Source organism: Hypanus sabinus, chromosome 9, assembly GCF_030144855.1.
Source record: "Hypanus sabinus isolate sHypSab1 chromosome 9, sHypSab1.hap1, whole genome shotgun sequence".
NCBI lineage: Eukaryota > Metazoa > Chordata > Chondrichthyes > Myliobatiformes > Dasyatidae > Hypanus > Hypanus sabinus.
In genome coordinates, this window is record NC_082714.1 from 78,630,329 (window position 1) to 78,653,806 (window position 23,478).

Consider the following 23,478-nt stretch of genomic DNA (forward strand, 5'->3'; position numbering starts at 1 on the left):
TGTATTTCACACTCCCGTATTGATCATGTATTTCACACCCCCGTAATGATCGTGTATTTTACACCCCTGTATTGATCCTGTATTTCACACCCCCGTATTGATTATGTATTTGACACCGCTGTATTAATCATGTATTTCACACCCCCGTATTGGTCATGTATTTCACACCCCTGTATTGATCATGTATTTCATACCCATGTATTGATCGTGTATTCAAACCCCCGTATTGATCGTGTATTTATCACCCCCATATTGATCATGTAATTCACACCCCTGTATTGATCATGTATTTCACACCCCCGTATTGATCGTGTATTTCACACCCCTGTATTGATAATGTATTTCACACCCACGTATTGATCATGTATTTCACACCCCTGTATTGATCATGTATTTCATACCCCTGTATTGATCATGTATTTCACACCCCCGTATTGATCATGTATTTCACACCCCCGTATTGATCATGTATTTCACATCCCTGTATTGATCATGTATTTCACACCCCCGTATTGATCCTGTATTTCACATCCCTGTATTGATCATATATTTCCCAACCCTGTATTGATCGTGTATTTCACATCCCTGTATTGATCGTGTATTTCACTCCCCGTATTGATCTGTATTTCACACCCCCATATTGATCGTGTATTTTACACCCCTGTATTGATCGTGTATTTCACACCCCGGTATTGATCATGTATTTCACACACCTGTATTGATCGTGTATTTCACACCCCCGTATTGATCATCTACTTCACACCCCCATATTTATCATGTATTTCACACCCCCGTATTGATCATGTATTTCACACGCCCGTATTGATCGTGTATTTCCCCCCCCGTATTGATCATGTTCTTCTCCCCCCCGTATTGATCATGTGTTTCACACCCCCGAATTAATCATGTATTTCAAACCCCCCGTATTGATCATGTATTTCAATCTCCTGTATTGATCATGTATTTCACACCCCTGTATTGATCATGTATTTCACACCTCCGTGTTGATCATGTGTTTCACACCCCCGTGTTGATCATGTATCTCACACCCCCGTGTTGATCATGTATTTCACACCCCTGTATTGATCATGTATTTCAAACTCCTGTATTGATCATGTATTTCACACCCCCGTATTGATCGTGTATTTCACACCCCCGTATTGATAATGTATTTCACACCGCCGTATTGATCATGTATTTCACACCCCCGTATTGATCATGTATTTCACACTCCTGTATTGATAATATATTTCAGACTACTTTATTGATCGTGTATTTCACCTCCCCGTATTTATCATGTATTTCACCCCCCCCGTATTGATCATGTATTTCTCACCCCCGTATTGATCATGTATTTCACACCCTTGTATTGATCGTGTATTTCACACCCCCGTATTCATCATGTATCTCACACCCCTGTATTGATCATGTCTTTCACACCCCCGTACTGATCATGTATTTCACACTCCCGTATTGATCGCGTATTTCACACCCCGGTATTGATCATGTATTTCACACCCCCGTACTGATCATGTATTTCACACTCCCGTATTGATCATGTATTTCACACCCCCGTAATGATCGTGTATTTTACACCCCTGTATTGATCCTGTATTTCACACCCCCGTATTGATTATGTATTTGACACCGCTGTATTAATCATGTATTTCACACCCCCGTATTGGTCATGTATTTCACACCGCTGTATTGATCATGTATTTCATACCCATGTATTGATCGTGTATTCACACCCCCGTATTGATCGTGTATTTATCACCCCCATATTGATCATGTACTTCACACCCCTGTATTGATCATGTATTTCACACCCCCGTATTGATCGTGTATTTCACACCCCTGTATTGATAATGTATTTCACACCCACGTATTGATCATGTATTTCACACCCCTGTATTGATCATGTATTTCATACCCCTGTATTGATCATGTATTTCACACCCCCGTATTGATCATGTATTTCACACCCCCGTATTGATCATGTATTTCACATCCCTGTATTGATCATGTATTTCACACCCCCGTATTGATCCTGTATTTCACATCCCTGTATTGATCATATATTTCCCAACCCTGTATTGATCGTGTATTTCACATCCCTGTATTGATCGTGTATTTCACTCCCCGTATTGATCTGTATTTCACACCCCCATATTGATCGTGTATTTTACACCCCTGTATTGATCGTGTATTTCACACCCCGGTATTGATCATGTATTTCACACACCTGTATTGATCGTGTATTTCACACCCCCGTATTGATCATCTACTTCACACCCCCATATTTATCATGTATTTCACACCCCCGTATTGATCATGTATTTCACACGCCCGTATTGATCGTGTATTTCCCCCCCCGTATTGATCATGTTCTTCTCCCCCCCGTATTGATCATGTGTTTCACACCCCCGAATTAATCATGTATTTCAAGCCCCCCGTATTGATCATGTATTTCAATCTCCTGTATTGATCATGTATTTCACACCCCTGTATTGATCATGTATTTCACACCTCCGTGTTGATCATGTGTTTCACACCCCCGTGTTGATCATGTATCTCACACCCCCGTGTTGATCATGTATTTCACACCCCTGTATTGATCATGTATTTCAAACTCCTGTATTGATCATGTATTTCACACCCCCGTATTGATCGTGTATTTCACACCCCCGTATTGATAATGTATTTCACACCGCCGTATTGATCATGTATTTCACACCCCCGTATTGATCATGTATTTCACACTCCTGTATTGATAATATATTTCAGACTACTTTATTGATCGTGTATTTCACCTCCCCGTATTTATCATGTATTTCACCCCCCCCGTATTGATCATGTATTTCTCACCCCCGTATTGATCATGTATTTCACACCCTTGTATTGATCGTGTATTTCACACCCCCGTATTCATCATGTATCTCACACCCCTGTATTGATCATGTCTTTCACACCCCCGTACTGATCATGTATTTCACACTCCCGTATTGATCGCGTATTTCACACCCCGGTATTGATCATGTATTTCACACCCCCGTACTGATCATGTATTTCACACTCCCGTATTGATCATGTTTTTCACACCCCCGTAATGATCGTGTATTTTACACCCCTGTATTGATCCTGTATTTCACACCCCCGTATTGATTATGTATTTGACACCGCTGTATTAATCATGTATTTCACACCCCCGTATTGGTCATGTATTTCACACCCCTGTATTGATCATGTATTTCATACCCATGTATTGATCGTGTATTCACACCCCCGTATTGATCGTGTATTTATCACCCCCATATTGATCATGTACTTCACACCCCTGTATTGATCATGTATTTCACACCCCCGTATTGATCGTGTATTTCACACCCCTGTATTGATAATGTATTTCACACCCACGTATTGATCATGTATTTCACACCCCTGTATTGATCATGTATTTCATACCCCTGTATAGATCATGTATTTCACACCCCCGTATTGATCATGTATTTCACACCCCCGTATTGATCATGTATTTCACATCCCTGTATTGATCATGTATTTCACACCCCCGTATTGATCCTGTATTTCACATCCCTGTATTGATCATATATTTCCCAACCCTGTATTGATCGTGTATTTCACATCCCTGTATTGATCGTGTATTTCACTCCCCGTATTGATCTGTATTTCACACCCCCATATTGATCGTGTATTTTACACCCCTGTATTGATCGTGTATTTCACACCCCGGTATTGATCATGTATTTCACACACCTGTATTGATCGTGTATTTCACACCCCCGTATTGATCATCTACTTCACACCCCCATATTTATCATGTATTTCACACCCCCGTATTGATCATGTATTTTACACGCCCGTATTGATCGTGTATTTCCCCCCCCCGTATTGATCATGTTCTTCTCCCCCCCGTATTGATCATGTGTTTCACACCCCCGAATTAATCATGTATTTCAAACCCCCCGTATTGATCATGTATTTCAATCTCCTGTATTGATCATGTATTTTACACCCCTGTATTGATCATGTATTTCACACCTCCGTGTTGATCATGTGTTTCACACCCCCGTGTTGATCATGTATCTCACACCCCCGTGTTGATCATGTATTTCACACCCCTGTATTGATCATGTATTTCAAACTCCTGTATTGATCATGTATTTCACACTCCTGTATTGACCATGTATTTCACACCCCCGTGTTGATCATGTATCTCACCCCCCCGTATTGATCATGTATTTTAAACTCCTGTATTGATCATGTATTTCACTCTCCTGCATTGATCATGTATTTGACACCCCTGTATTGATCATGTATTTCACACCCCCGTGTTGATCATGTATCTCACACCCCCGTATTGATCATGTATTTCACACCCCCCGTATTGATCATGTATTTCACACTCCTGTATTGATCATGTATTTCACACCCCTGTATTGATCATGTATTTCACACCCCTTTATTGATCATGTATTTCACACCCCCGCATAGATCATGTATTTAACACCCCCGTCTTCATCATGTATTTCACACCCCTGTACTGATCATGTATTTCACACCCCCGTATTGATCATGGATTTCACACCCCCGAATTGATCATGTATTTTACACCCCTGTATTGATCGTGTATTTTACACCCCCGTATTGATCATGTATTTCACACCGCCGTATTGATCATGTATTTCACACCCCCGTATTGATCCTGTATTTCACACCCCCGTATTGATCATGTATTTCACACCGCCGTATTGATCATGTATTTCACACCCCCGTATTGATAATGTATTTCACACTCCTGTATTGATCATGTATTTCACACTACTTTATTGATCATGTATTTCACCTCCCCGTATTTATCATGTATTTCACCCCCCCGTATTGATATTGTATTTCACACCCCTGTATTGATCATGTATTTCACACCCCTTTATTGATCATGTATTTCACACCCCCGCATAGATCATGTATTTAACACCCCCGTCTTCATCATGTATTTCACACCCCTGTACTGATCATGTATTTCACACCCCCGTATTGATCATGGATTTCACACCCCCGAATTGATCATGTATTTTACACCCCTGTATTGATCGTGTATTTTACACCCCCGTATTGATCATGTATTTCACACCGCCGTATTGATCATGTATTTCACACCCCCGTATTGATCCTGTATTTCACACCCCCGTATTGATCATGTATTTCACACCGCCGTATTGATCATGTATTTCACACCCCCGTATTGATAATGTATTTCACACTCCTGTATTGATCATGTATTTCACACTACTTTATTGATCATGTATTTCACCTCCCCGTATTTATCATGTATTTCACCCCCCCGTATTGATATTGTATTTCACACCCCCGTATTGATCATGTATTTCACACCCTTGTATGATCATGTATTTCACACCCCCGTACTGATCATGTATTTCACACTCCCGTATTGATCATGTATTTCACACCCCCGTATTGATCATGGATTTCACACCCCCGAATTGATCATGTATTTTACACCCCTGTATTGATCGTGTATTTTACACCCCCGTATTGATCATGTATTTCACACCGCCGTATTGATCATGTATTTCACACCCCCGTATTGATCCTGTATTTCACACCCCCGTATTGATCATGTATTTCACACCGCCGTATGGATCATGTATTTCACACCCCCGTATTGATAATGTATTTCACACTCCTGTATTGATCATGTATTTCACACTACTTTATTAATCATGTATTTCACCTCCCCGTATTTATCATGTATTTCACCCCCCCGTATTGATATTGTATTTCACACCCCTGTATTGATCATGTATTTCACACCCCTTTATTGATCATGTATTTCACACCCCCGCATAGATCATGTATTTAACACCCCCGTCTTCATCATGTATTTCACACCCCTGTACTGATCATGTATTTCACACCCCCGTATTGATCATGGATTTCACACCCCCGAATTGATCATGTATTTTACACCCCTGTATTGATCGTGTATTTTACACCCCCGTATTGATCATGTATTTCACACCGCCGTATTGATCATGTATTTCACACCCCCGTATTGATCCTGTATTTCACACCCCCGTATTGATCATGTATTTCACACCGCCGTATTGATCATGTATTTCACACCCCCGTATTGATAATGTATTTCACACTCCTGTATTGATCATGTATTTCACACTACTTTATTGATCATGTATTTCACCTCCCCGTATTTATCATGTATTTCACCCCCCCGTATTGATATTGTATTTCACACCCCCGTATTGATCATGTATTTCACACCCTTGTATGATCATGTATTTCACACCCCCGTACTGATCATGTATTTCACACTCCCGTATTGATCATGTATTTCACACCCCCGTATTGATCGTGTATTTTACACCCCTGTATTGATCCTGTATTTCACACCCCCGTATTGATTATGTATTTCACACCGCTGTATTGATCATGTATTTCACACCCACGTATTGATCATGTATTTCACACTACTTTATTGACCATGTATTTCACACCCCGGTATTGATCATGTATTTCACACCCCTGTATTGATCAGGTATTTCACACCCCTGTATTGATGGTGTATTCACACCTCCCTATTGATCGTGTATTTCACACCCCCGTATTGATCGTGTATTTCACACCCCCATATTGATCATGTATTTCACACCCCTGCATTGATCATGTATTTCACAACCACGGATTGATCATGTATTTCACACCGCGTATTGACCGTGTATTTTACAGCCCTGTATTGATCAGGTATTTCACACCCCTGTATTGATGGTGTATTCACACCTCCCTATTGATCGTGTATTTCACACCCCCGTATTGATCGTGTATTTCACACCCCCATATTGATCATGTATTTCACACCCCTGCATTGATCATGTATTTCACAACCACGGATTGATCATGTATTTCACACCGCGTATTGACCGTGTATTTTACAGCCCTGTATTGATCCTGTATTTTACACTCCCGTATTGATCATGTATTTCACACCCCCGTATTGATCATGTATTTCACACCCCCGTATTGATCATGTATTTCACATCCCTGTATTGATCATGTATTTCACACCCCCGTATTGATCATGTATTTCACATCCCTGTATTGATCATGTATTTCACACCCCTGTATTGATCGTGTATTTCACACCCCCGTATTGATCGTGTATTTCACACCCCCGTATTAATCATGTATTTCAAACTCCTGTATTGATCATGTATTTCACACTCCTGCATTGATCATGTATTTGACACCCCTGTATTGATCATGTATTTCACACCCCCGTGTTGATCATGTATCTCACACCCCCGTATTGATCATGTATTTCACACCCCCCGTATTGATCATGTATTTCACACTCCCGTATTGATCATGTATTTCACACCCCTGTATTGATCATGTATTTCACACCCCTTTATTGATCATGTATTTCACACCCCCGTATTGACCGTGTATTTCACACCCCGGTATTGTACATGTATTTCACACCCCCGTACTGATCATGTATTTCACACTCCCGTATTGATCATGTATTTCACACCCCCGTATTGATCGTGTATTTTACACCCCTGTATTGATCCTGTATTTCACACCCCCGTATTGATTATGTATTTCACACCGCTGTATTGATCATGTATTTCACACCCCCGTATTGATCATGTATTTCACACTACTTTATTGACCATGTATTTCACACCCCGGTATTGATCATGTATTTCACACCCCTGTATTGATCATGTATTTCACACCCCCGTATTGATCATGTATTTCACACTACTTTATTGACCATGTATTTCACACCCCGGTATTGATCATGTATTTCACACCCCTGTATTGATCATGTATTTCACACTCCTGTATTGATCATGTATTTCACACTGCAGTATTGATCATGTATTTCACACCGCCGTGTTGATCATGTATTTCACACCCCTTTATTGATTATGTATTTCAAACTCCTGTATTGATCATGTATTTCACACTGCAGTATTGATCATGTATTTCACACCCCCGTATTGATCATGTATTTTACACCCCTGTATTAATCCTGTATTTCACACCCCCGTATTGATCATGTATTTCACACCGCCGTATTGATCATGTATTTCACACCCCCGTATTGATCGTGTATTTCACTCCCCCGTATTGATCATGTATTTCACACCCCCGTATTGATCGTGTATTTTACACCCCTGTATTGATCCTGTATTTCACACCCCCGTATTGATCATGTATTTCACACCGCCGTATTGATCATGTATTTCACACCCCCGTATTGATCATGTATTTCACACCCGTGTATTGATCGTGGATTTCACACCACCGAATTGATCATGTATTTCACACCCCACGTATTGATCATGTATTTCACACTCCTGTATTGATCATGTATTTCACACTGCAGTATTGATCATGTATTTCACACCCCCGTGTTGATCATGTATTTCACAGCGCCGTGTTGATCATGTATTTCACACCCCTTTATTGATTATGTATTTCAAACTCCTGTATTGATCATGTATTTCACACTGCAGTACTGATCATGTATTTCACACACCCGTATTGATCATGTATTTCAAACTCCTGTATTGATCATGTATTTCACACTCCTGTATTGATCATGTATTTCACACCCCCGTGTTGATCATGTATCTCACACCCCCGTATTGATCATGTATTTCACACCCCTGTATTGATCACGTATTTCACACTCCTGTATTGATCATGTAGTTCACACCCCCATATTTATCCTGTATTTCACACCCCCGTATTGATCATGTAGTTCACAGCCCCATATTAATCATGTATTTCAGACTCCTGTATTGATGATGTATTTCACAGCCCCGTATTGATCATGTAATTCAGACCCCTGTATTGATCATGTATTTCACACCCCCGTATTGATCGTGTATTTCACACACCCGTTTTGATCATGTATTTCACACCCCCGTATTGATCATGTATTTCATACCCATGTATTGATCGTGTATTCACACAACCGTATTAATCGTGTATTTAACACCCCCGTATTGATCATGTATTTCACACCGCCATATTGATCATGTATTTCATAGCCATGTATTGATCGTGTATTCACACCCCCGTATTTATCGTGTATTTTAAACCTGTATTTCAAGCCACCCTATTGATAATGTATTTCACACCCCCGTATTGATCGTGTATTTCACACCCCTGTATTGATCATGTATTTCATACCCCCGTATTGATCATGTATTTCATACCCCCGTATTGATCATGTATTTCATACCCCCGTATTGATCATGTATTTCATACCCATGTATTGATCGTGTATTTCACACCCCCCTATTTATTGTGTATTTTAAACCTGTATTTCACGCCACCCTATTGATAATGTATTTCACACCCCCGTATTGATCATGTATTTCACACCCCCGTATTGATCATGTATTTCATACCCCCGTATTGATCATGTATTTCACACCGCCATATTGATCATGTATTTCATACCCATGTATTGATCGTGTATTCACACCCCCGTATTTATCGTGTATTTTAAACCGGTATTTCACGCCACCGTTTTGATCATGTATTTCACACCCCCGTATTGATCATGTATTTCACACCACTTTATTGATCGTGTATTTCACACTCCTGTATTGATCATGTATTTCACACCCCCGTATTGATCTTCTATTTCACACCCCTGTATTGATCATGTATTTCACACCCCCGTATTGATCATGTATTTCACACCACCGTATTGATCATGTATTTCACACCACTGTATTGATCTTCTATTTCACACTCCTGTATTGATCATGTGTTTCACACTCGCGTATTAATCATGTATCTCACACCCCCGTATTGATCATGTATTTCAAACTCCTGTATTGATCATGTATTTCACACCCCTGTATTGATCATGTATTTCACACCCCCTTGTTGATCATGTATCTCACACCCCCGTATTGATCATGTATTTCACACCCCTGTATTGATCCTGTATTTCACACTCCCGTATTGATCATGTATTTCACACCCCTGTATAGATCCTGTATTTCACACCCCGTATTGATCATGTATTTCACACTCCTCTATTGATCATGTATTTCACACCCCCGTATTGATCGTGTATTTCACTCCCCCGTATTGATCATGTATTTCACACCCCCGTATTGATCGTGTATTTTACACCCCTGTATTGATCCTGTATTTCACACCCCCGTATTGATCATGTATTTCACACCGCCGTATTGATCATGTATTTCACACCCCCGTATTGATCATGTATTTCACACCCATGTATTGATCGTGGATTTCACACCACCGAATTGATCATGTATTTCACACCCCACGTATTGATCATGTATTTCACACTCCTGTATTGATCATGTATTTCACACTGCAGTATTGATCATGTATTTCACACCGCCGTGTTGATCATGTATTTCACACCCCTTTATTGATTATGTATTTCAAACTCCTGTATTGATCATGTATTTCACACTGCAGTATTGATCATGTATTTCACACCCCCGTGTTGATCATGTATCTCACACCCCCGTATTGATCATGTATTTCAAACTCCTGTATTGATCATGTATTTCACACCCCTGTATTGATCTTGTATTTCACACCCCCGTGTTGATCATGTATCTCACACACCCGTATTGATCATGTATTTCACACCCCCCGTATTGATCATGTATTTCACACTCCTGTATTGATCATGTATTTCACACCCCTCTATTGATCATGTATTTAACACCCCCGTATTCATCATGTATTTCACACCCCCGTACTGATCATGTATTTCACACCCCCGTATTGATCATGTATTTCACACCCCAGTATTGATCATGTATTTTACACTCCTGTACTGATCGTGTATTTTACACCCCTGTATTGATCCTGTATTTCACCCCCCCTTATTGATAATGTATTTCACACCGCCGTATTGATCATGTATTTCACACCCCCGTATTGATCATGTATTTCACACTCCTGTATTGATCATATATTTCAGACTACTTTATTGATCGTGTATTTCACCTCCCCGTATTTATCATGTATTTCACCCCCCCCGTATTGATCATGTATTTCTCACCCCCGTATTGATCATGTATTTCACACCCCTGTATTGATCGTGTATTTCACACCCCCGTATTCATCATGTATCTCACACCCCTGTATTGATCATGTCTTTCACACCCCCGTACTGATCATGTATTTCACACTCCCGTATTGATCGCGTATTTCACACCCCGGTATTGATCATGTATTTCACACCCCCGTACTGATCATGTATTTCACACTCCCGTATTGATCATGTATTTCACACCCCCGTAATGATCGTGTATTTTACACCCCTGTATTGATCCTGTATTTCACACCCCCGTATTGATTATGTATTTGACACCGCTGTATTAATCATGTATTTCACACCCCCGTATTGGTCATGTATTTCACACCCCTGTATTGATCATGTATTTCATACCCATGTATTGATCGTGTATTCACACCCCCGTATTGATCGTGTATTTATCACCCCCATATTGATCATGTACTTCACACCCCTGTATTGATCATGTATTTCACACCCCCGTATTGATCGTGTATTTCACACCCCTGTATTGATAATGTATTTCACACCCCCGTATTGATCATGTATTTCACACCCCTGTATTGATCATGTATTTCATACCCCTGTATTGATCATGTATTTCACACCCCCGTATTGATCATGTATTTCACACCCCCGTATTGATCATGTATTTCACATCCCTGTATTGATCATGTATTTCACACCCCCGTATTGATCCTGTATTTCACATCCCTGTATTGATCATATATTTCCCAACCCTGTATTGATCGTGTATTTCACATCCCTGTATTGATCGTGTATTTCACTCCCCGTATTGATCTGTATTTCACACCCCCATATTGATCGTGTATTTTACACCCCTGTATTGATCGTGTATTTCACACCCCGGTATTGATCATGTATTTCACACACCTGTATTGATCGTGTATTTCACACCCCCGTATTGATCATCTACTTCACACCCCCATATTTATCATGTATTTCACACCCCCGTATTGATCATGTATTTCACACGCCCGTATTGATCGTGTATTTCCCCCCCCGTATTGATCATGTTCTTCTCCCCCCCGTATTGATCATGTGTTTCACACCCCCGAATTAATCATGTATTTCAAACCCCCCGTATTGATCATGTATTTCAATCTATGTATTGATCATGTATTTCACACCCCTGTATTGATCATGTATTTCACACCTCCGTGTTGATCATGTGTTTCACACCCCCGTGTTGATCATGTATCTCACACCCCCGTGTTGATCTTGTATTTCACACCCCTGTATTGATCATGTATTTCAAACTCCTGTATTGATCATGTATTTCACACTCCTGTATTGACCATGTATTTCACACCCCCGTGTTGATCATGTATCTCACCCCCCCGTATTGATCATGTATTTCAAACTCCTGTATTGATCATGTATTTCACTCTCCTGCATTGATCATGTATTTGACACCCCTGTATTGATCATGTATTTCACACCCCCGTGTTGATCATGTATCTCACACCCCCGTATTGATCATGTATTTCACACCCCCCGTATTGATCATGTATTTCACACTCCTGTATTGATCATGTATTTCACACCCCTGTATTGATCATGTATTTCACACCCCTTTATTGATCATGTATTTCACACCCCCGCATAGATCATGTATTTAACACCCCCGTCTTCATCATGTATTTCACACCCCTGTATGATCATGTATTTCACACCCCCGTATTGATCATGGATTTCACACCCCCGAATTGATCATGTATTTTACACCCCTGTATTGATCGTGTATTTTACACCCCCGTATTGATCATGTATTTCACACCGCCGTATTGATCATGTATTTCACACCCCCGTATTGATCCTGTATTTCACACCCCCGTATTGATCATGTATTTCACACCGCCGTATTGATCATGTATTTCACACCCCCGTATTGATAATGTATTTCACACTCCTGTATTGATCATGTATTTCACACTACTTTATTGATCATGTATTTCACCTCCCCGTATTTATCATGTATTTCACCCCCCCGTATTGATATTGTATTTCACACCCCCGTATTGATCATGCATTTCACACCCTTGTATGATCATGTATTTCACACCCCCGTATTGATCATGTATTTCACAACCACGTATTGATCGTGTATTTCACACCCCTGTATTGATCATGTATTTCACACCCCCGTACTGATCATGTATTTCACACTCCCGTATTGATCATGTATTTCACACCCCCGTATTGATCGTGTATTTTACACCCCTGTATTGATCCTGTATTTCACACCCCCGTATTGATTATGTATTTCACACCGCTGTATTGATCATGTATTTCACACCCCCGTATTGATCATGTATTTCACACTACTTTATTGACCATGTATTTCACACCCCGGTATTGATCATGTATTTCACACCCCTGTATTGATCAGGTATTTCACACCCCTGTATTGATGGTGTATTCACACCTCCCTATTGATCGTGTATTTCACACCCCCGTATTGATCGTGTATTTCACACCCCCATATTGATCATGTATTTCACACCCCTGCATTGATCATGTATTTCACAACCACGGATTGATCATGTATTTCACACCGCGTATTGACCGTGTATTTTACAGCCCTGTATTGATCAGGTATTTCACACCCCTGTATTGATGGTGTATTCACACCTCCCTATTGATCGTGTATTTCACACCCCCGTATTGATCGTGTATTTCACACCCCCATATTGATCATGTATTTCACACCCCTGCATTGATCATGTATTTCACAACCACGGATTGATCATGTATTTCACACCGCGTATTGACCGTGTATTTTACAGCCCTGTATTGATCCTGTATTTTACACTCCCGTATTGATCATGTATTTCACACCCCCGTATTGATCATGTATTTCACACCCCCGTATTGATCATGTATTTCACATCCCTGTATTGATCATGTATTTCACACCCCCGTATTGATCATGTATTTCACATCCCTGTATTGATCATGTATTTCACACCCCTGTATTGATCGTGTATTTCACACCCCCGTATTGATCAGGTATATCACACCCCTGTATTGATCGTGTATTTCACACCCCCGTATTAATCATGTATTTCAAACTCCTGTATTGATCATGTATTTCACACTCCTGCATTGATCATGTATTTGACACCCCTGTATTGATCATGTATTTCACACCCCCGTGTTGATCATGTATCTCACACCCCCGTATTGATCATGTATTTCACACCCCCCGTATTGATCATGTATTTCACACTCCCGTATTGATCATGTATTTCACACCCCTGTATTGATCATGTATTTCACACCCCTTTATTGATCATGTATTTCACACCCCCGTATTGATCGTGTATTTCACACCGCTGTATTGATCATGTATTTCACACCCCCGTATTGATCATGTATTTCACACTACTTTATTGACCATGTATTTCACACCCCGGTATTGATCATGTATTTCACACCCCTGTATTGATCAGGTATTTCACACCCCTGTATTGATGGTGTATTCACACCTCCGTATTGATCGTGTATTTCACACCCCCGTATTGATCGTGTATTTCACACCCCCATATTGATCATGTATTTCACACCCCTGCATTGATCAGGTATTTCACACCCACGGATTGATCATTTATTTCACACCGCGTATTGACTGTGTATTTTACACCCCTGTATTGATCCTGTATTTTACACTCCCGTATTGATCATGTATTTCACACCGCCGTATTGATCATGTATTTCACACCCCCGTATTGATAATGTATTTCACACTCCTGTATTGATCATGTATTTCACACTACTTTATTGATCATGTATTTCACCTCCCCGTATTTATCATGTATTTCACCCCCCGTATTGATATTGTATTTCACACCCCCGTATTGATCATGTATTTCACACCCTTGTATGATCATGTATTTCACACCCCCGTATTGATCATGTATTTCACAACCCCGTATTGATCGTGTATTTCACACCCCTGTATTGATCATGTATTTCACACCCCCGTACTGATCATGTATTTCACACTCCCGTATTGATCATGTATTTCACACCCCCGTATTGATCGTGTATTTTACACCCCTGTATTGATCCTGTATTTCACACCCCCGTATTGATTATGTATTTCACACCGCTGTATTGATCATGTATTTCACACCCCCGTATTGATCATGTATTTCACACTACTTTATTGACCATGTATTTCACACCCCGGTATTGATCATGTATTTCACACCCCTGTATTGATCAGGTATTTCACACCCCTGTATTGATGGTGTATTCACACCTCCCTATTGATCGTGTATTTCACACCCCCGTATTGATCGTGTATTTCACACCCCCGTATTAATCATGTATTTCAAACTCCTGTATTGATCATGTATTTCACACTCCTGCATTGATCATGTATTTGACACCCCTGTATTGATCATGTATTTCACACCCCGTGTTGATCATGTATCTCACACCCCCGTATTGATCATGTATTTCACACCCCCCGTATTGATCATGTATTTCACACTCCCGTATTGATCATGTATTTCACACCCCTGTATTGATCATGTATTTCACACCCCTTTATTGATCATGTATTTCACACCCCCGTATTGATCGTGTATTTCACACCCCGGTATTGATCATGTATTTCACACCCCCGTACTGATCATGTATTTCACACCCCCGTACTGATCATGTATTTCACACTCCCGTATTGATCATGTATTTCACACCCCCGTATTGATCGTGTATTTTACACCCCTGTATTGATCCTGTATTTCACACCCCCGTATTGATTATGTATTTCACACCGCTGTATTGATCATGTATTTCACACCCCCGTATTGATCATGTATTTCACACTACTTTATTGACCATGTATTTCACACCCCGGTATTGATCATGTATTTCACACCCCTGTATTGATCAGGTATTTCACACCCCTGTATTGATGGTGTATTCACACCTCCGTATTGATCGTGTATTTCACACCCCCGTATTGATCGTGTATTTCACACCCCCATATTGATCATGTATTTCACACCCCTGCATTGATCAGGTATTTCACACCCACGGATTGATCATTTATTTCACACCGCGTATTGACTGTGTATTTTACACCCCTGTATTGATCCTGTATTTTACACTCCCGTATTGATCATGTATTTCACACCCCCGTATTGATCATGTATTTCACACCCCCGTATTGATCATGTATTTCACATCCCTGTATTGATCATGTATTTCACACCCCCGTATTGATCATGTATTTCACATCCCTGTATTGATCATGTATTTCACACCCCTGTATTGATCGTGTATTTCACACCCCCGTATTGATCAGGTATATCACACCCCTGTATTGATCATGTATTTTACACTCCTGTATTGATCATGTATTTCACACTCCCGTATTGATCATGTATTTCACACCCCGTATTGATCGTGTATTTCACACCCCTGTATTGATCATGTATTTCACACTCCTGTATTGATCATGTATTTCACACCCCCGTATTGATCGTGTATTTCACTCCCCCGTATTGATCATGTATTTCACCCCCCGTATTGATCGTGTATTTCACTCCCCCGTATTGATCGTGTATTTCACTCCCCCGTATTGATCATGTATTTCACCCCCCCGTATTGATCGTGTATTTCACTCCCCCGTATTGATCATGTATTTCACCCCCCCGTATTGATCGTGTATTTTACACCCCCGTATTGATCGTGTATTTCACTCACCCGTATTGATCATGTATTTCACCCCCCCGTATTGATCGTGTATTTCACTCCCCCGTATTGATCATGTATTTCACCCCCCCCCGTATTGATCGTGTATTTTACACCCCTGTATTGATCCTGTATTTCACACCCCCGTATTGATCATGTATTTCACACCCCCGTATTGATCGTGCATTTCACACCTCGGTATTGATCATGTATTTCACACCCCTGTATTGATCGTGTATTTCGCACCCCCGTATTGATCATGTACTTCACACCCCCGTATTGATCATATATTTCACACCCCCGAATTGATCATGTATTTCACACCCCCCGTATTGATCATGTATTTCAAACTCCTGTATTGATCATGTATTTCACACCCCTGTATTGATCATGTATTTCACACCCCCGTGTTGATCATGTATCTCACACCCACGTATTGATCATGTATTTCACACTCCTGTATTGATCATGTATTTCACACCCCTGTATTGATCATGTATTTCACACCCCCGTTTTGATCATGTATATCACACCCCCGTATTGATCATGTATTTCACCTCCCCGTATTTATCATGTATTTCACCCCCCCGTATTGATCATGTATTTCACACCCCCGTATTGATCATGTATTTCACACCCCCGTATTGATCATGTATTTCACACCGCTGTATTGATCATGTATTTCACACCCCCGTATTGATCATGTATTTCACACTACTTTATTGACCATGTATTTCACACCCCGGTTTTGATCATGTATTTCACACCCCTGTATTGATCATGTATTTCACTCCCCCTATTGATCATGTATTTCACACCCCTGTATTGATCATGTATTTCAGACCCGTGTATTGATCATGTATTTCACACTCCTGTATTGATCATGTATTTCACACCCCCATATTGATCATGTATTTCACACCCCTGTATAGATCATGTTTTTCACTCCCCCGTATTGATCAGGTATATCACACCCCTGTATTGATCATGTATTTCACACTCCTGTATTAATCATGTATTTCACAACCCTGTATTGATCCTGTATTTTACACCCCTGTATTGATCCTGTATTTCACTCCCCCGTGTTGGTCATGTATTTCACACCCCCGTATTGATCATGTATTTTACATCCCTGTATTGATCATGTATTTCACACCCCCGTATTGATCATGTATTTCACACCCCTGTATTGATCATGTATTTCACACCCCCGTATTGATCATGTATTTCACACCCCCGTATTGATCATGTATTTCACACCCCAGTATTGATAATGTATTTCACACCCCCGTATTGATCATGTATTTCACAGCCCGGTATTGATCGTGTATTTCACACCCCGGTATTGATCGTGTATTTCACACCCCTGTATTGATCATGTATTTCACACCCCTGTATTGATCATGTATTTCACACCCCTGTATTGATCATGTATTTCACACCCCCCTATTGATCATGTATTTCACACCCCCGTATTGATCATGTATTTCACAGCCCGGTATTGATCGTGTATTTCACACCCCGGTATTGATCGTGTATTTCACACCCCTGTATTGATCATGTATTTCACACCCCCCGTATTGCTCATGTATTTCACAGCCCGGTATTGATCGTGTATTTCACACCCCCGTATTGATCGTGTATTTCACACCCCTGTATTGATCATGTATTTCACACTCCTGTATTGATCATGTATTTCACACCCCCGTATTGATCGTGTATTTCACTCCCCCGTATTGATCATGTATTTCACCCCCCCCCGTATTGATCGTGTATTTCACTCCCCCGTATTGATCGTGTATTTCACTCCCCCGTATTGATCATGTATTTCACCCCCCCGTATTGATCGTGTATTTCACTCCCCCGTATTGATCATGTATTTCACCCCCCCGTATTGATCGTGTATTTTACACCCCTGTATTGATCCTGTATTTCACACCCCCGTATTGATCGTGTATTTCACACCCCTGTATTGATCATGTATTTCACACTCCTGTATTGATCATGTATTTCACACCCCTGTATTGATCGTGTATTTCACTCCCCCGTATTGATCATGTATTTCACCCCCCCGTATTGATCGTGTATTTCACTCCCCCGTATTGATCATGTATTTCACCCCCCCCCGTATTGATCGTGTATTTTACACCCCTGTATTGATCCTGTATTTCACACCCCCGTATTGATCATGTATTTCACACCCCCGTATTGATCGTGCATTTCACACCCCGGTATTGATCATGTATTTCACACCCCTGTATTGATCGTGTATTTCGCGCCCCCGTATTGATCATGTACTTCACACCCCCGTATTGATCATATATTTCACACCCCCGAATTGATCATGTATTTCACACCCCCCGTATTGATCATGTATTTCAAACTCCTGTATTGATCATGTATTTCACACCCCTGTATTGATCATGTATTTCACACCCCCGTGTTGATCATGTATCTCACACCCACGTATTGATCATGTATTTCACACCCCTGTATTGATCTTGTATTTCAAACTCCTGTATTGTTCATGTATTTCACACCCCCGTGTTGATCATGTATCTCACACCCCCGTATTTATCGTGTATTTCAAACTCCTGTATTGATCATGTATTTCACACTCCTGTATTGATCATGTATTTCACACCCTTGTATTGATCATGTATTTCACACCCCCGTTTTGATCATGTATATCACACCCCCGTATTGATCATGTATTTCACCTCCCCGTATTTATCATGTATTTCACCCCCCCTTATTGATCATGTATTTCACACCCCCGTATTGATCATGTATTTCACCCCCCGTATTGATCGTGTATTTTACACCCCTGTATTGATCCTGTATTTCACACCCCCGTATTGATCGTGTATTTCACACCCCTGTATTGATCATGTATTTCACACTCCTGTATTGATCATGTATTTCACACCCCCGTATTGATCGTGTATTTCACTCCCCCGTATTGATCATGTATTTCACCCCCCCGTATTGATCGTGTATTTCACTCCCCCGTATTGATCATGTATTTCACCCCCCCCCGTATTGATCGTGTATTTTACACCCCTGTATTGATCCTGTATTTCACACCCCCGTATTGATCATGTATTTCACACCCCCGTATTGATCGTGCATTTCACACCCCGGTATTGATCATGTATTTCACACCCCTGTATTGATCGTGTATTTCGCACCCCCGTATTGATCATGTACTTCACACCCCCGTATTGATCATATATTTCACACCCCCGAATTGATCATGTATTTCACACCCCCCGTATTGATCATGTATTTCAAACTCCTGTATTGATCATGTATTTCACACCCCTGTATTGATCATGTATTTCACACCCCCGTGTTGATCATGTATCTCACACCCACGTATTGATCATGTATTTCACACTCCTGTATTGATCATGTATTTCACACCCCTGTATTGATCATGTATTTCACACCCCCGTTTTGATCATGTATATCACACCCCCGTATTGATCATGTATTTCACCTCCCCGTATTTATCATGTATTTCACCCCCCCCGTATTGATCATGTATTTCACACCCCCGTATTGATCATGTATTTGACACCCCGGTATTGATCATGTATTTCACACCCCCGTATTGATCGTGTATTTTACACCCCTGTATTGATCCTGTATTTCACACCCCCGTATTGATCATGTATTTCACACCGCTGTATTGATCATGTATTTCACACCCCCGTATTGATCATGTATTTCACACTACTTTATTGACCATGTATTTCACACCCCGGTTTTGATCATGTATTTCACACCCCTGTATTGATCATGTATTTCACTCCCCCTATTGATCATGTATTTCACACCCCTGTATTGATCATGTATTTCAGACCCGTGTATTGATCATGTATTTCACACTCCTGTATTGATCATGTATTTCACACCCCCATATTGATCATGTATTTCACACCCCTGTATAGATCATGTTTTTCACTCCCCCGTATTGATCAGGTATATCACACCCCTGTATTGATCATGTATTTCACACTCCTGTATTAATCATGTATTTCACAACCCTGTATTGATCCTGTATTTTACACCCCTGTATTGATCCTGTATTTCACTCCCCCGTGTTGGTCATGTATTTCACACCCCCGTATTGATCATGTATTTTACATCCCTGTATTGATCATGTATTTCACACCCCCGTATTGATCATGTATTTCACACCCCTGTATTGATCATGTATTTCACACCCCCGTATTGATCATGTATTTCACACCCCCGTATTGATCATGTATTTCACACCCGAGTATTGATAATGTATTTCACACCCCCGTATTGATCATGTATTTCTCAGCCCGGTATTGATCGTGTATTTCACACCCCGGTATTGATCGTGTATTTCACACCCCTGTATTGATCATGTATTTCACACCCCTGTATTGATCATGTATTTCACACCCCCCTATTGATCATGTATTTCACACCCCCGTATTGATCATGTATTTCACAGCCCGGTATTGATCGTGTATTTCACACCCCGGTATTGATCGTGTATTTCACACCCCTGTATTGATCATGTATTTCACACCCCCCGTATTGCTCATGTATTTCACAGCCCGGTATTGATCGTGTATTTCACACCCCCGTATTGATCGTGTATTTCACACCCCTGTATTGATCATGTATTTCACACTCCTGTATTGATCATGTATTTCACACCCCCGTTTGATCGTGTATTTCACTCCCCCGTATTGATCATGTATTTCACCCCCCCGTATTGATCGTGTATTTCACTCCCCCGTATTGATCGTGTATTTCACTCCCCCGTATTGATCATGTATTTCACCCCCCCGTATTGATCGTGTATTTCAGTCCCCCGTATTGATCATGTATTTCACCCCCCCGTATTGATCGTGTATTTTACACCCCTGTATTGATCCTGTATTTCACACCCCCGTATTGATCGTGTATTTCACACCCCTGTATTGATCATGTATTTCACACTCCTGTATTGATCATGTATTTCACACCCCCGTATTGATCGTGTATTTCACTCCCCCGTATTGATCATGTATTTCACCCCCCCGTATTGATCGTATATTTCACTCCCCCGTATTGATCATGTATTTCACCCCCCCCCGTATTGATCGTGTATTTTACACCCCTGTATTGATCCTGTATTTCACACCCCCGTATTGATCATGTATTTCACACCCCCGTATTGATCGTGCATTTCACACCCCGGTATTGATCATGTATTTCACACCCCTGTATTGATCGTGTATTTCGCACCCCCATATTGATCATGTACTTCACACCCCCGTATTGATCATATATTTCACACCCCCGAATTGATCATGTATTTCACACCCCCCGTATTGATCATGTATTTCAAACTCCTGTATTGATCATGTATTTCACACCCCTGTATTGATCATGTATTTCACACCCCCGTGTTGATCATGTATCTCACACCCCCGTATTTATCGTGTATTTCAAACTCCTGTATTGATCATGTATTTCACACTCCTGTATTGATCATGTATTTCACACCCTTGTATTGATCATGTATTTCACACCCCCGTTTTGATCATGTATATCACACCCCCGTATTGATCATGTATTTCACCTCCCCGTATTTATCATGTATTTCACCCCCCCGTATTGATCATGTATTTCACACCCCCGTATTGATCATGTATTTCACCCCCCCGTATTGATCGTGTATTTTACACCCCTGTATTGATCCTGTATTTCACACCCCCGTATTGATCGTGTATTTCACACCCCTGTATTGATCATGTATTTCACACTCCTGTATTGATCATGTATTTCACTCCCCCGTATTGATCGTGTATTTCACTCCCCCGTATTGATCATGTATTTCACACCCCCGTATTGATCGTGTATTTTACTCCCCCGTATTGATCATGTATTTCACCCCCCCCGTATTGATCGTGTATTTTACACCCCTGTATTGATCCTGTATTTCACACCCCCGTATTGATCATGTATTTCACACCCCCGTATTGATCGTGCATTTCACACCCCGGTATTGATCATGTATTTCACACCCCTGTATTGATCGTATATTTCGCACCCCCGTATTGATCATGTACTTCACACCCCCGTATTGATCATATATTTCACACCCCCGAATTTATCATGTTTTTCACACCCCCCGTATTGATCATGTATTTCAAACTCCTGTATTGATCATGTATTTCACACCCCTGTATTGATCATGTATTTCACACCCCCGTGTTGATCATGTATCTCACACCCACGTATTGATCATGTATTTCACACCCCTGTATTGATCTTGTATTTCAAACTCCTGTATTGTTCATGTATTTCACACCCCCGTGTTGATCATGTATCTCACACCCCCGTATTTATCGTGTATTTCAAACTCCTGTATTGATCATGTATTTCACACTCCTGTATTGATCATGTATTTCACACCCTTGTATTGATCATGTATTTCACACCCCCGTTTTGATCATGTATATCACACCCCCGTATTGATCATGTATTTCACCTCCCCGTATTTATCATGTATTTCACCCCCCCGTATTGATCATGTATTTCACACCCCCGTATTGATC